Raw genomic sequence first — 17,500 nt, forward strand, 5'->3', positions numbered from 1 at the left:
GATATCCAGCCCTGAGTCCCAAGATATAGTATCTGGAAATGTCAGTTTCCTGGAGAAAGCATTTCCAGAGGGATGCCATAGGAGCAAGGATGAGATAACCTCTTTCTCTGCTCGATGACAGCGGCCAGCAAACTGTAGCTGTTTCTGCTTTAGCTTGAGGGATTAGATTTCCATAGATGTTATTAAGTATTGGGAATGTTCTTCATTTGATGTTCTGTAATAATCCTATTCTACTACAAGCACAAGGCCAGGAATTTATGTAGGAGAAAGTTGACTGAAATAACACTAGTGTGCTCAACTGGTGCTCATTTTATCAACACCCAAAGGATGAAAGGCAAAATCAACCAGGAGTGAATTTGAATTCAGAATGTAAAGAGCCACAAGAAATACCACGGACTTATTCTTTGCGAGCCTAGTACTTTTCCTATCGGTCTCTTTTGCCGAACCGCTAAGTTACGGGGACGTAAACACACCAGCATCGGTTGTCAAGCGATGTTGGGGGGACAAACACATACACAAACATACATATATATACGACAGGCTTCTTTCAGTTTCCGTCTACCAAATCCACTCACAAGGCTTTGGTCGGCCTGAGGCTATAGTAGAAGACACTTGCCCAAGGTGCCACGCAGTGGGACTGAACCCGGAACTATGTGGTTGGTAAGAAAGCTACTTACGACACAGCCACTCCTACTATCTTAATAATAATTCTTTCTAATTTTAGTGCATGGGAATTAGTCAATTATATTGGCCCCAGTGCTCAACTGGTATCTTTTATATTGACCCCCAAAAGGAAAGCAAAGTTGATCTTGGTGGAATATGAACTCAGAACATAAAGAATTAGCAGAAATGTTGTTAATCATTTTGCTTGACATGCTAATAATTCTGACAGCTCACTACCTTAATAATCCTTTCCACTATAGGCACAAGGCCTGAAATTTTTGGGGAGGGAGTAAGTTGATTATATTGACCCCAGTGTGAAACTAGTGCTTATTTTATTGATTCTGAAAGGATGAAAGGCAAAGTTGACCTCAATGAAATTTGAACTCAGAATGTCAAGGTAGGTGAAATTCTTATTTCTTTACTGCCCACAAGGGGCTACACACAGAGGGGACAAACAAGAACAGACAAACGGATTAAGTTGATTATATCGATCTCAGTACGTAACTGGTACTTATTTAATCGAACCTGAAAGGATGAAAGGCAAAGTTGACCTTGGTGGAATTTGAACTCAAAATGTAAAGACAGACGAAATGCCACTAAGCATTTCACCCGGTGTGCTAACGTTTCTGCCGGCTCACAGGTAGGTGAAATTCTGCTAAGCATTTTGCCTAGCGTTGTTTGTTGTTTATAGTTTCAGCTCAGAGCTGCGGCCATGCTAACAATTCCACCAATTCACCAATAATTCTTTCTAATTTTTAGCATAAGGTCAGCAGTTTTGAAGAGATTGTTAAGTCAATTGAATCAACCCCAGTGCTCAGCTGGTACCTATTGTACTGACCCCCAAAAGGATAAAGGGCAAAGTTGATCTCAGTGGGATTTGAGCTCAGAATGTAAAGATCTAGAAGAAAAGCCACTAAACATTTTGTTCAAATTTCTAATAGCTGTGTCTGCTCACCACCTTAATAATAATTATAGTCCTTTCAACTAAAGGCACAAGGCCTGAAATTGTGGGAGAAGGGACTAGTCAATTAGATCAACCCCAGTGTTTCACTGGTATTTAATCTATTGACCTCAAAAGAATGAAAGGCAAAGTTGAGCTTGGCAGAATTTGAACTCAGGATGTAGCAATAGGCAAAATACCACTAAGTATTTTGTCTGTTATTCTAATGATTTGGCCAGCTCACCAATAATGATAATAATAATCCTTTCTATTAAAGGCACAAGGCCTGAAATTTGGTGGGAGGGGACTAGTTGATAACATCAACCCCAGTGTTTCACCGGTACTTCATTTATTGACACCGAAAGGATGAAAGGCAAAGTTGACCTCAGCAGCATTTGAACTCAGAATGTAGCGATGTGCAAAATGCTTAGCAGCATTTTTCCCAGAGTGCCAGCTCACCGCCTTAATAATAATAATAATAATAATAATAATAATAATCCTTTATATTATAAGCACAAGGCCTGATTATTATAAGCACAACTCCAGTGTTCATCAACCAGAAGGACGAATAGCAAAGATGATCTTGGCAGATTTTGAACTCAGAACATAAAACTGGAAGAAATGCTGCTCAGAATTTTGTCCAGCATGCTAATGATTCTGCCAGCTGGCTACCTTAGGAATAACGATAATAATGGTTTCAAATTTTGGCACAGAGCCAGCAGTTTTTGAGGGGAGGGGACTAATTGACCCTAGTACTTCATTGGTATTTATTTTATCAACTCCAAAAGATGAATAGCAAAGCCAACCTTGGTGAAATTTGCACTCAGAATGTAAAAATGGTCAAAAATGCCACTAAGAATTTTGTCCTGCTTGTTAACGGTTGTGGCAGCTTGCTACCTTAATAATAAGGCCATAAATTTCTGTGCAGAGAGGTAAGCTGATTACATCGACTCCAGTGCACAACTGGTACTTTTTTTATCAACCCCTCCGAAAAGATGAAAGGCAAAGTCAACCCCAGCAGCATTTGAACTCACAACATCAAGATGGATGAAATATTGTTATGCATTTTACCTGGCATGCTACCGATTCTGTCAGTTCACCCCTTAGTAGTAGTAGTAGTAGTAGTAGTTCTTTCTACTAAAGGCACAAGGCCTGAACTTTGGGGGGAAGGGCACTAATCGATCACAACGACCCCAGTGTTTCACTGGTACTTAATTTATCGACTCCAAAAGAATGAAAAGCAAAGTCGACCTCAGCAGAATTTGAACTCAGAATGTAAAGATGGATGAAATGCTGCTTTACATTTTGTCCCGCGTGCTAACGATTCTGCCAGCTTACCACCTTAGTAGTAGCAGCAGCAGTAGTAGTAGTGGTGGTGGTAGTGGTGGTGGTGGTTTCGGTAATAACAAGATGAGTAGTCAATAAAGTAAATAAATACCACCCCGTTTCCCACATGCTCCAACAGATTTGAATGAAGACGACCAAAACTGACAACAGCAAGCAAAACCCTTCAAAGCAGTTACATATATTTGTAGAGAGCCAGAGAGAGGGAGAGAGAGAGAAGATGAGATGAGTAAATAAAGAAAAAAATGCATACTTTGTGTTATTTCATAAGGTGTTGCCATTCAAGACTTGTATTGCGGGTGGTGAAGGAAATGAATATAACGGGTTTTCGAGATTTGAAAGAAATATCGTTAGAAATGGGTACGGGTAGACAAAATGACGAAAGGAGGAGAAGGGAGTAACTGAACCCCACGCCTATATTTTAAATAAATATGTAGATAGATAAAGAAAGCAATTTTTTGGGGTTTTTTTAATGGGTGCTTTAATAGGATGTGTGAACGACCTGCCTTGAAGTGTGACCAAAATCTATTTAAAGACGAACGTTTTTTCTGTCTTTAAATAGTTACCTGAGAGAGAGAAAGATTTCCAGGTAGCCTGTCTGTCTCTGTCTCTCTCTTTCTTTCTTTCTTTCTGAAAGGCGTGCGAAAATACGGACGACGTGGTCCACCCTCTATGGGTATGCAAAGAAACGACACAATGGAAACATGTGACCAAAAATATGCAAAAAAAAAAAACAACAAAGAGAAATAGAAGCTTCTCGTAAGAATAAGAGACATCATTTTCTTTATTAAACGAATCTTTTGCGTGTGTATTTACAATATTTACATCTAAGTTATGTATTGATTAGGATAATTCGTTGATCGTCATCAGCTGTCGTTATTCCAGGAAATATGCATAGTCCCAGACTGGATTCAAATTTGAACGAGAAGCTTTTTTTTTTAATACAAATGAAGTGTAGTAGGATACAAGATGACGACAGAAGATCAAATGGATCGATTTTCTATTATCGCCAGGTTGCCTTATTCCTTGACGTATGTAGAGTCCCAGACTGGATCCCAGTTCTAAATTATTTCATCTATAAACGAATACTACTGGAAAACATGACGACAATCGAACATCAAACGGACTGAAAGATGTTGATACGTTTTAAAAATGTAGTAAATAATAACAATGCATAAATTATAGTTTTGTTGTCAATAACATTTGAAATATTTAGAAGTATACAGTAACGTACACTTTCTCTGTTGTGGTAACCTTTAAGGTAGCGATTCCCAAAACTAGGGTCCGCGGACCAGAACCGTCTTAATGATAAAACACACTGAACAATTGCTCGGAAAGATCCCACGAATCTAGGGAACCAATGCTACGATGAGGCTTGCTGTCAATAAATAAATACTATAAGCTCCAATACATCATTTTGCGCGGAGATTTCCTCTAAAGCAGTTTAGTTAACCCTAATGCGGACCCGTGGGACTCTACAAAGTTCTTGGCTTTCAGAAGCTGAAGACAAAAGACCGACCTGTCAAAAGCTTTGGATCCGTATGAAATTTTATTTAAAACGGGTCCTTGTTCGTGAAAAAGTTGGGAACAAGATTTTAGACCCCGATCTCTGAGGGCACGAACCAGAAAGCATGACGATCCAACGAGGTAATCTTTACCTGGTCGTTCGACCAGCTAGAATTAGTAACTAAATCACCTTCAAATCGCACGCTGTCTTTAAAAATAGGCAAGACCCATTAGACAATGGATGACAAAGACATCTAAAAGACGGTCATAACTAGAATACCTATGTATATGGGTCCATCCGGCTAATGTTCATCAGTAGCTAAAGAACGGCAAGAACAAAAGAAAAAAAAAAAAACGAGTTAAGGAGAGGTAGGCAGGATTTCTGTGCCATCGCGTAACCTGCTAGAAATAATAGCCAAATCCCCCTCAACTCATATCCAACTATCTTGAAAAAGAACGCATTGGATATTATAGTCACATACACACACACACTATATATATATATATATATATATATATATATATATATATACCGTTTTTAGGTTCGGGCACAATAGACAGCTGCCAGGGGCCTCACAGTAGTGGGGCCCGATTCTGATATATGTATACTGTAGCCGGGTGTCAATAAATAAATACTAGAGGGCTCAGTGCATTGATTTGCCCGGGGGCCTATAATACTGCTAGGACGGCCCAATACTCAACACACACATATAGACGCACACTATGTATGTTAATTACATAGGGTGGTCACAGATGGGACGGCTTTTATACCATAGTTCAGTTTAATTAGTTCCGACCTGGAGCTAATCAATCAAAACAACAACAGACGCGATGAAATTTAATTATACATCCGAATGATTATGAAATAAAATACACGCACAAAAGTATCATTATTTAACATAACGAGTCCCACAAGTGCCTGTTTTTCGATCCAATGACAGAGTCCCTTTCTCCCTTTCTACATTTTAAAGTTTATCAGCTTATTGATGGATGTACATTGTTAGTAACCCGAATGGATTGCTTAAAGTTCATTTGTGACGGGTCTGGGAATTCGATTAAAACTTCAGCTGCTTCAAATACCAACCATAGAAATTTTAAGTGGAGGGTGGTGCTGCTGTTACATGATACGAATGTGTCATTAAATTAAGTGGAGGTGCATCATTAGGTGCTCGAGCGATCTGTTACAAATATTGGTTTCAAATTTCGGCACAATGCCAGCAATTTCGGGGGCGGGAGCGGGGGCTAAGTCGATTACATCGAACCCCAGTAATCAACTGGCACTTATTTTATCGACCCAGAAGGGATGAAAGACAAAGTCAACCTCGGCGGAATTTGAACTCTGAACGTAAAGACGGACGAAATGCCGCTAAGCATTTTGTCCGGCGTGCAAACGATTCTATCAACTCACCGTGTTATCTGTTAGAAATATCAACGAAAAATCTTCAAATCACAGCTGACTCCCTCCAAATTAAAAGTAAAGTGTATTTAGTCTTGGATTCCCTATACTTTTTTAATATCATCATCAACCGCTCGACATTACTATCGCTAGTCCTGGAGCTTCTAGAGTCGCTTACGCAGGTTCCTTGGCGAATGACTGACCGAGATTACAACATTCACTCTGGACGGGATGACAATCCGTCGCAAGGTTACTCACTTTCCGGTTGAGTAAACAGGAGCAGTTTACTGCGAAATGAAATATTTTATTCAAGAACATTGCGTAAACCACGACCTTTCAGTTATGAGTGCTACACCCTCACCATTAGGCCACGTGCCTTCACTACTTCTTAAATATGAATTATATGAATGTCATGGCTGGGAAGTCTTTTATCGCAAGTCTGTTGGATTGGCCGACTGGCAGAATCGTTGGAGAGCGGGACAAAAATTTCTTCTTCGTGAAGTAGGGTGTGGTGGAGGTTGTCTACGGTCCTGATTTCAAATCCCGCCTTAGACAAATTTTGCCTTTCAGGCCTCCTCTCGAGTAATCGATAAAACAAAAAAATATCAGTGAAGAATTGAGATCGATTTAATAAAGTATTCTAAGAAAACTTTCTAGAATTATCATTATAATACTATTTCGTCCGTTAATTACCAGTGGTTCCCAAACCATTTTTAACCTATAGACCCTTTTGATCCCTATTTTATTCGGATGAGCCATTTAAAGTTTTAAAAATTCCATTATATCTTTTTGATTAGATATTATTAAAAATGATATAAACAAAGAACTGTGAAATATTTTCAGTATTATACACGTATAACTAATTTATTGCAGATAATTTTTAAAACTAAACTTTATATGGACCCCCAAGGTACATATGGACTTCAGTTGAGAGCAACTATAGACCCTAATACGTTCTGAGTTCAAAATTTCGTAAAAATCAATTTTGCCGTTCATCATTTCAGATTCGATAAAATAAGTAACAGTTGAGCACTAGGGTCAATATAAATCACTTACCCGCTCCCCCGAAATTACTGGCCTTGTGCCAGAATTAAAAACCAATATAAGACAAATTTGGCGGGAGTACAGGGTTGGATGAGCAGGGTGGGAGGAGAGAAGCGGTATACAACAGTTTTAAGGTTTGCAAACAGAAATTAAATTAGAATAATTGTTTTATTTTATTCCTGAAAAATCAATTATTTAATTAAGCAATTATTCGGATGTAGATTTTAAATCTCAGCACTTCTGGAAGATGCAGCGTGAAGAACTTCCAACATAAGTCAATATGGTACTAGCAACCACATGACTAAAAATAAATAACAATCAAATCTGTTTAAATGCAAGTGTCTGAGTAAATCTGTAACGGTTTGTTGTTGTTTCGCCACAGGTCAATTGTAACGGAGAAGAGCTATGATTAAAGGCATTCTGGACATGACTATTCCAACTTTTTAATAGATTTAAGGACAACAAGGGAGAGTCCAAAGTGAGCGCTCGGCTTGTTTGAAATAACAGTCAGATTTCCGCCGTATCACATCTACCGTCTTATAAATGGAAGGGCACGTTGAAGACGGAGGTGGGGGCGGGTGCTATGTATCTAAGGAAAAAATAGAATAGGCACGGTTGGATTATCTTAGATCATCATAAGGTTGCTTGATTCGGACTGACCTAGGGTTAAACGTCACCAATGTCCTGTGAGTGTATCCGTCTTCCTTTTGTGTTTCTTTTGTATATTGCAGGTTGTTGATTTGAGGGAGATTTGGCTATTATTGCTAATAGGTCGAGATCACGGAGATGTTTCTGTATTGTAAGTTCGTGACAATCTGTTTGGAATTGGCCAAAACGAAATAACACAGTCGAAAGAAGAAAGAAAAACAAATCAATGAAAGAAAGAGGAAATGAAAAAGCGGTAGAGACGGATAATAAAAGTCAAGACAGTTTTTAAAATGAGCGATGGACCGTGAAGACACGTTGTTCTTATTCCTGTGTAAACAATGGATTGCAATGGTAAGAAACACTTTATGTGACAGATGTTTAAAACGATAAAGTGCCTTACCCCTCAGTCTCTAAACTTGCGTTGTGTGCGTGTTTGTATGAATGTGCGAACATTTACAGATATGTATATACGCATACAGACAGACGCACACATTGTTTGTATATATATATAGATAGATAGATGTTATTATAAGTGCAACATCAGTTAAGAGTGCTAAACACACCGTCGACCCACAGGAATGAGGCGATCTTTTTAAGATTACCTCACACACGCAGACAGGCACGCACAGACTCACAGACAGAGGACTGCACACATTAAATAGAGCAAGTACCCTTATATGGGGCAACTACCCTCTTTTGAATATGATACAATATATATATATATATATATATATATATATATATATATATATATATATATAATGAGAAAAACACTCGTGCAGTATACAATATGTTTTGTGTGTATATGTTTGAATATTTGTATATGTAAATGTACGCGAAAGGACAACGTTAAAAGATATATAGAACTGGAACGGGTATTTAAAAAGAAAAAAAAGGAAAAGGAGACAATCCACATGCAAAATGATCATATAAATATGTATGTATACACAGGTATACATAAGTGTGCACATGTGTATTCGTGGACAAACATATGTGAACGGAAGAAAGAGAGAGAGAAATATCATCCGAGAGTAAACGAAAACAATTCACATGATTAAATGAAAATATTCGTAATAGAGGAAAATAAAGCAGATTGGAGAAGCCAGATGGATAGACAGATAGATAAATCGAAAGATAGACGGGGTCTACGTACCTGGGGGAGTATTTTGATGCTATTCCTTGTGCAATATTACTTCCATGGCAGCAGGAAGCAGTTTTCGGTAAAGTTGCAGCCAACCTGCTTACTACTGCAGGGAATTCCACAGATATAGAACTAGATTTGTCGCCGCATGAGTGTATAATTAATGTGTCTTTCTGCTTTTCCCCTATATGTGTTTATAAAATTCGTGTTGTGTGTATATATAATAAGTTTTAAGTGTTAGTATTTGCCCGAGAGGTCGTGTGTCTGCTTATGCGTTTTAACATACAGACAGACACGTTTTCATTCTCTCACCCTCTCTCTCCGTCTTCTCTCTCCGTCTTTCTTGTTTATCTTCTCACTCTATCTGTCTCATGTTCCCTCCCTCTTCTCCGGTTTTCTTAATTGCATGCGCTCACACATACACATTCTCTCTCTCTATCTTTCTTTCTTTCTCACTCTTATTAGTTTATCCTCTTTCTTTTCTGTGCTTTATACTTTATCTCATGTTCCCGGTTTCTTTTTCACACTCTCTCTCTTTCGCTTTCTTAATTGTTTACTATGTATAATTGCCCGAGTACTCTCCCTACTTTGTTCGCTCTTTATATCTTAATTCTGTACTTTCACTCCTCTCGCTGTTTTTACTTTCGCCCTCTATGTTTCTTTCAGTTCTTTTTTATATTTTAAATCTACCTAACTGTTGTTTCAATTTAATCTCTCTCTCTCTCTTTCTCTCTCTCTCTCTCCTTCTTTGCAGCAAGTTCCCGGCACCAACTGTTGACGTTAGTCACCCTCTCAAATATGGATGCCCTAAAGTGGTTGAAACAGTCACCACCCCTAAAAATATTACCGTTATTTCAAACCAATGAGGGAACCTCTACACGATCGTTCTGCTCGCTAGAAATAACAGCCAAATCACTTTGCAATCACTTACTCCCGACTTATAAAACAATGAAGGATTATTGAATAATATATAGGCCTAAGTCCTAGAATCGCTGTCAGAAAGAAAATAAATGGGACGATAAATGCTTAATAAGGGCTCGTCTGGCACTAAATGTTTTCAAATTTTGGCACAAGGCCAGTAATTTTAAGGCGGGGGGGGGGGGGTAGTCGATTACCTCGACCTCAGTCTTCAATTGGTACTTATTTTATCGACCCAAAAAAAGATGAAAGGCAAAGTCGACCACGGCGGAGACACGAATATGATCGCTATTTCGCGTTCTCTTTATACAGAGGATTTACACATTTTCCGTCTTTTATCCACGAATTAAAAGACTCTTGTACTTATAGAGGTGCGTATTTTTTTTTTGCTTTTTAGTTATGGTACCGTAGATTGTGTTGCTCTATCTCCTCTCTCCTTCCTTAGACATATTAATACATGTGTTTGCGAGCGAGGCAAAGGAGCCTCTACATAACTTAATCAACTAAAAATAGTAACCAAATTCTCTCAAATCACACCTTATTGTCTTAAGAGAGAGAGAAAGAGTGAGATAGAGAGGGAGGGATGGAGAGAGAGTGAGCAGGGGATGGAGAGAGAGTGAGCAGAGAATAGAGTCGTGGATGAATGTAGTTTGCCTTAAAAATAAATAAAAAAAAAAGGTGGGATGGTCACAGATTCTATATATTTGATCATAGGTTTGTTTGTTCAATCCTCATTCAGGATTGACCTGCGGTTAAACAACAACACGTGCGTGAATGCGTATGTCGGGGTGTATATGAATAGCAGAGGAGGGACTGATAATATAACAAGTATAAGAATAGATTCAATGATGAAGCGTCTTCCCAGTTGCTCGAAATGCTAAAAATAGCAGCCAAGTCTCGCTCAAACAAAACCCCAGTCTTAGAAAATACGGAGCCAGTTTATAATGTGGTCTTGAATGTACAGTACCTACGAGAAAGACGGGATTGTCATTATTGGAATGCCGTTGATCGTAGGTCTTCTCGTTCAGTTACTGTCCTGGGGCTAAACATCATAGTTTATATATATACACTGATATGCATTCATGTGTGCGTGTGCGTAACTGCATACATGTGCATACTCGTTGAAAGTGACGGAAACAAGATCAATGACTGCTACAGTTGCTGCTGTTGTGCAGTTGTGCAGTTGCACTTGCTGCTATTGCTGCTACTATCGATGTGACGGAAGCGAAACAACCATCTTCACTGCAACATCTGGTGACAACAACAAGCAGCCTGTATGTGGATGCGCCCAACCTGCTAGAAATAGCATCCAAATATATGTCCCAGAAGTTACACCCTATCAATGTTACGCAAACGAAACACGTGCCCCATTGTAACGTTGAGTCTCAATAAAGACCCTATATATGATCGCTCAACCTACAAGAAATAGCAGTTAAATATCCCACAGATTATACCTATGTTATACGAAAACAAAAATATCAGACCAATTGCCAAAATCTGTTGACAATGGGGAAGTCTCTTTGTGGAGACCCAGCTTGCGAAAACTAACAGTCAAATATTCCACGTAGCCCTTTCTAATATCTGGTGATAACATGGAGTTTTTAAGTAGTTGCTCGTGTTGCGAGAAATTACAGCGAAACAATTGCTCTAATTATGTCCTACAAGTGTTACAGAAACGAAGCGCGTACCTCATTGTAACATCTTGTGACATCTGGAAGCTTCTAGATGGACGCTCGACACGCTAAAAATAACAGCTACATGTACCTCAAAATCACACGATTTTTACCTTAATAAAGAATTAAAAAGTGTAAACCATTGGATAAGGCATTCATGTGTGTGTGTGTGTGTGTGTGTGCGTGTGTGCGTTATCTTTTACTTGTCTCAGTCCATAGACTGTGACCACACTGGGGTACTGCCATGAAGCGACTCCAGGAAGTCTTTCTTATTTTTTTTTTTTTAAGTTGATACTTATTCTATCGGTTGCTTTTTGCTGAACTGCTAAGTTACGGGGACATACACTGGTTGTCAAGCGATGGCAGGGAACAGAGCCACAAAGACACATCATCACCATCATCATCATGATCATGAGTTAAATGGTTTGACGTTAGCTGGTAGGCTGGAGAGCTGCACTAGGCTTCAGTCGTCTGCTTTGGTTCGGCTTCTACAGCTGAATGCCCTTCCTAATGCCAACAATATTACAGAGTGTACTGGGTGTTTTTAAATGTCTCCGGCATGGATACCTTTAATATGTTACTGGCATAATGACAGATGTCTTTCAGTTTCTATCAACTAAATCCATTCACAAAGCTTTGGTTGGCTCAAGTTGAAGACACTTGCCCAAGATGCTACGCAGTGAGACAGAACCCAGAACCATGTAGTTTGGAAGCAAGCTTCTTATTTCTTTATTGCCCACAAGGGGCTAAAGATAGAGGGGACAAACAAGGACAGACCTAGGGTTTAAGTCGATTATATCGACCCCAGCGCATAGCTGGTACTTAATTTATCGACCCTGAAAGGATGAAAGGCAAAGTCAACCTCGGCGGAATTTGAACTCAGAACGTAACGGCAGATGAAATACCACTAAGCATTTCGCCCAGCGTGCTAATGTCTCTGCCAGCTCGCTGCTCTTACCACACAGCCACACCTGCACCTTCCTTCAGGTATAGTGAAACTAAAGAGCTGCTGTTGGAAATCAATATACATATGCTTCAGAATAAAGTGAGTGCAGAGTGCAATATTAACTGAATGACAAGGGAATATGGATTATGTAATCAACTTCATTAGCTTACAGTGTTTCTGCTAAAAGATGTAGGGCATTCAGAGCTGAAAGCTTGTTGTGCATCACCATATAGCTCCTCAGGCCCTCGAAAATGAAGAACACTGCAGAAACAACTGTAAGCTACTGTAGTTCATTATGTGATTCCTGTTGAAGGAAGCCAGCTGGCAGAATCATTAGCATGCTGGACGAATTGCTTAGTGTCACTTAGCATTTTGCCTGGCATGCTAACAATTCCATCCGTTTGCTGCCTTAATTCCTACACAAATATTGATTTGAAATTTTGGCACATGGCCAGCAAGTTTGAGGGAGGGAGCTAGTTGATTACATCGGCCCCAGTATTCAACTGGTACTTATTTTATCGACCCCCCCCCCAAAGGATGAAGGGCAAAGTCGACCTCAGCAGAATTTGAACTCAAAATGTAAAGATGGACGAAATGACGCTAAGCATTTTGCCTGGCACACTACCAATTCCACCAGCTCACTGCTTTAATTCCTATGCAAATATTGATTTAAAATGTTGACATAAGGCCAGCAAGTTTGCAGGGAGGGGGCTAAGTTGATTACATTGGCCCCAGTGTGTAACTGGTACTTATTTTATTGACCTTGAAAAGATGGAATGCACAGTTGACCTCGGCAACTACAAATATTACAGTCATTTTGATATCTTTAAATTCATTATTAATACTCTGTTATCATTTCTGTTGTGGAAAATAATTTCAGGATTATCATTATGTGTCAGCATTGGTCTCTCTGTATCTTACAGTTTAAACTGAATCTCTGCATTGCCACTTTCAAAAGCAGTTTGTCTGCTTTCCATGCTAGCATGGGTTGGACGATTTGACTGAAGACTGGTGAACCAGATGGCTACACCAGTCTTCAGTCAAATCGTCCAACCCATGCTAGCATGGAAAGCGGATGTTAAACGATGATGATGATGCTGATGATTTATTTGCTAAGGTAGCAAGTTGGCAGAATTGTTAGCACATTGGGCAAAATGCTAAATAGCTTTTCATCCATCTCTACATTCCTCCTCCTCATCATCTTTGTTTAACATCTGCCTTCCATGCTGGCATGGGTTGGACGGTTTGACAGGAGCTGGCCAGGCAGAAGACTGCACCAGACTCCTGTGTCTGTTTTGGCATGGTTTTTACAGCTGGATGCCCTTTCAAATTCTTCCAAACTTGACTTTGCCTTTCCTCCTTTTGGGGTCAATAAAATAAGTACCAGTTGAGCACTGGGGTCAATGCAATCGACTTAGCTCCCTCCCACCGAAATTTGAAGCCATTATTATTATTATCATTATTAGATGGCAGAAGCGTTAGCACGCTAGGCAAAATGTTTAGTGGCATTTTGTCTGTCTTTACATTCTGAGTTCAAATTCTGTTGAGGTCATCTTTGCCTCTCATCCTTTTGGGGTCTATGAAACAAGTACCAGTTGAACAGTGGGGTTGATATCATCAACTTAAGCCTTGTCCCCAAATTTCAGGCCTTGTGTCTATAGTAGAAAGTATTATTATTATTATCATTATCTGGTAGAATCATTAGCATGCTGAACATTAGAATCATTAGCATGCTTGGCAGCATTTAGTCTATTTTTACATCCTGAGTTCGAATTATGCCAAGGTTTACAATATCCTTCATTTTTTTCAGGGTCCATGAAATAAATACCAGTCGAGCATTGGGGTAGATGTAATTGAGTAAACCCCTTTCCCCAGAATTTCAGACCTTGTGCCTATTAAAGAAAGCATTATTATTTTTATTATCATTATTATTATTATTATTATTCAGTAGTCTTATCTTTATAACGTGCTTTCACTGCACTACTGAGCACAGCTCTGTGTGCCTTGGGTATGTGCTGTGGTTTGTTGTGATGCTCTTGTTGTTACTGTATTGAAAATGTTTTACATAGGATGTATGCAGTTCCTAGTAGTGCTATTTTCTGTATGTTATATATATTTGTTAGTCCTGGTATTTTTGTTATATATTCTGTTATGTATTTGTAGTGAAACTACCATTGCCATTATATACAAACAAGTCATCTTCCCCACTGTTATAAATATATTCAAGTTCGGGCGTAGTAGAGAGCAGTCTACTGTATCCATCACGTGACTGATTATTATTTGAAGCGGCAACTGCTTTGTACCGTTCCCGCCAGAACGCAAATCAACCAATCACAGCCCCTAATAAGGTCACGTGATAGTGTTTTTCTAATGCCTCTCTGGAGCCCCTATTTTGTTATAAATAGACTAAATTATACCGGGCAAATTCGTCGCGGTTCAGATCTCTTAGAGACCTGTTCCATGTACCACACAGAGCAGCAGCAGCAGTTCCAGCGAAAACATCAACAGCTTCGTACAACTAGGACTACCAGCATCAACACGACTCTATGACTACCACCATCAACACGACTCTATGACTACCACCAGCGTTCCCCCAACAGCGTCAACATGACTTCTACATACACAAGCTAACCAAACTACCGTGGCATTTCTCTTCGATTCTGTTTGTGTGATTCATCTTCACCACGATACATAATAGACAAGAGCCCAGCCTGCGAAGAACATCTGTACTCAAGAACCCGGCCTGGCATAGAAGTCACAACAACACAACTAGTGATCGCTCTGCCCCACACGCCTTAACTTCTTATACAGACACTTACCACTGTGTACTCTAAGAACTGGTACCTTAAATTCTTATACATGTTACTGACTCTTTTTCTATCCGCTGTAACTCTTACATACACATACATGTATCACTCGCACACACACTTTTCTTTACTTGACGGCCTGTCTTTTATTGTGTTTTCATTATGTCGCATTCGCTCACACACAGACACACATTTTAATGCTATAATAAATTCTACTGTTATTCATCTCTATCGGTTGTGTTCTATCTTGTATCTTACTGGCATTTACGAATTCTCTATGTTATCGAAGTATAACATATATATATCATTTGATATAATTTTGTGTTCGACCGTGTGACGCGTTTAAGAAAGGAGCCCTGTTTTCCATTCGTCACCATTTCTCCTTTTGGTTCGCACAGTCGTTCTTACATATTTATCTAAATAATAATAATAATAATAATAATAATAATAATAATAATAATAATCTTCTTCTTCTTCTTCTTCTTCTTCTTCTTCTTCTTCTTCTTCTTCTTCTTCTTCTTCTTCTTCTTCTTCTTCTTCTTCTTCTTCTTCTTCTTCTTCTTCTTCTTAGAGGATGCTGTCAGGCTCTCACCACTCTTTACCAGTTGGGCAATGTAGTCAGCTCTATATTAGCAATACACAGAGAACAAGTGTGTGGTTAGAGCAATGATGTTCTCAGATAAAACTCTGGGCATTGATGAGGATGAACTAGCTGGTCTGTTTTGGAGGGCTTTTAAACCAGGTACTATGGTGGATAACTTCCAGAAATCCCTGGCCTGACAGTTCTACCAATGGGCATTGCTGGTTCAAGATAAACTCTACAGGCAGGAGTGCCCAATATGTATGAGGGAGTGCAGAAAAGTTCCTGGCTTTAGGTAACAGAAAATACAAGGGAATCAGTTAATTATGATTTTATTCAACATATTCCCCTCTCAGATTCACACACTAACTGTAGCAGTCCTTCAGTTTTTCTAAGCCCTGCAAAAGAACTCAGAAAGTTGGGCCTCCAACCAGGCCTTTCACGATATCCTTAAAGCCAGGAACTTTTCAGCACCCCCATTATATGCAGAGCAATGAAAATAAACTGCATGCTCTCATGTAGTACTCAAACCTTGCTGACTTGTGGAGTTATGCTGAACAGCTGTTGTTGCATGTGGGATGAACCCAGCTGTCAGCCAAGTCTATTGCAAAGATAAGAATTTCCCTACCATCTTCTTTAAATGAGGCAGGGCTGTCAGTGTTGCTCTGTTTGGTGGTTGCTAAGATGGAAGAGGTTCTGTGGTGGATGAGGCTGAAAGGAATGAGTAAAGACACCTTCCACTTTGGTCAAGCACTCATCAGCATTTTTAGGATTGAATTGGGAAGAAAAGTGAGGATAGAGAGGAAAGAACTCTCTCCCGGCAAATTTGTGGAAAGGAAGGTCACCGTAGCAAAAAAACAAAAAACAAACAAATGGTGGGTCACCACCAACAACAATACACAGACATACACATACACACATACATACATGCACAAAATATACACAAACACACAAACACAAACAAACACACACACACATACTCACACTCAAACACATGCACAAAAACATATATACATCATCATCGTCATCATCATTAAATGCCTGATTCCAGGCTGGTATGGTTTGGACAGTTTGACAGGAGTTGGCAAGCCAGAAGACTGCACCAGTCCCACTGTCTGTTTTGGCATAGTTTTTCCAGCTGGATGCCCTTCCTAATGCCGACCTTCCCTATATATATGCCTATAGATTGGAGAACAACTATTGGATGAGGGCTTGAGACTTTGGTTGTCTGGGTGACCCTAAGTCTGTAGGGTTTCATGATTGGCTCGGGTCTTCCTCCTCATAATGTTACTCCAATGGAATTCTTTCCCAGTGCCTATTTCCTGCAGTTACCAATTTACAACAGTATAAGCAAAACATTGACCATTTCAGTATAACTGGGCTTGGAAAGACCCTTGAAAACCATGGCACCTCATTTCCCCTCAATAAACAACCAAGCTAATGTAAAAAAGAAAATAAGGAGGGGTAAGTTGGATAATGTAGTCTTAGATAAATAAGAAAAGTAAGATGGGATGGTCACATCAGGAACACCATTCAGGAAGAATGGCCTAATGCCAAACAGCACCAGTAACACTGCGTTGACCACCACTGCTTCTTGTTCCACTTCACCACTACCACGACCACAATGATGATGACGACGATGACTACCACCACCACCACCACCACCACCATAACTACCACGACCACAGCCATGACCACGACCTTGACGACGACGACGACCACCACCACCACCACCACCACAACCACCACTGGCACTGCCACTGAGTAACATTACCATCGACACTAATACCACCACACTGTCATTACTACTAGTAACACTACACCAGCACTATTTACCAGTGTTAACGCTGCAACCACCACCGTCATCACCCCAACTACCACCACCACCACCGCC

General features: G+C 39.6%; 1 protein-coding gene and 1 long non-coding RNA gene across 5 annotated transcripts in view; one reads left to right on the top strand and one right to left on the bottom strand.

The window, feature by feature from the left end:
* The window catches only part of LOC106882750 (uncharacterized), a 176,212-nt gene that overhangs the window by 128,667 nt on the left and 30,045 nt on the right, over positions 1-17,500 (bottom strand). For 2 of the 3 annotated variants that reach the window (XM_014933526.3, XM_014933525.3), the window contains exon 1: positions 8,695-9,442. The exons of the other annotated variant lie outside the window; for it this stretch is intronic. The gene's annotated coding sequence lies outside the window, so the exon portion shown is untranslated. Of the gene's footprint in view, positions 1-8,694; positions 9,443-17,500 lie in introns of those variants that run through there. 3 annotated transcript variants of the gene reach the window in all.
* On the top strand, positions 6,967-15,257 carry LOC128250752 (uncharacterized). 2 transcript variants are annotated; one of them, XR_016238245.1, is made up of 3 exons: positions 6,967-7,027; positions 7,625-7,892; positions 9,437-15,257. It is a non-coding gene; the product is annotated as an uncharacterized LOC128250752 (long non-coding RNA). The 2 variants fall into 2 exon arrangements; XR_016238244.1 differs by lacking the exon at positions 6,967-7,027 and having other exon boundaries at positions 7,048-7,892.

The sequence above is a fragment of the Octopus bimaculoides genome, chromosome 24 (genome assembly GCF_046866305.1).
Source record: "Octopus bimaculoides isolate indiv1 chromosome 24, ASM4686630v1, whole genome shotgun sequence".
NCBI lineage: Eukaryota > Metazoa > Mollusca > Cephalopoda > Octopoda > Octopodidae > Octopus > Octopus bimaculoides.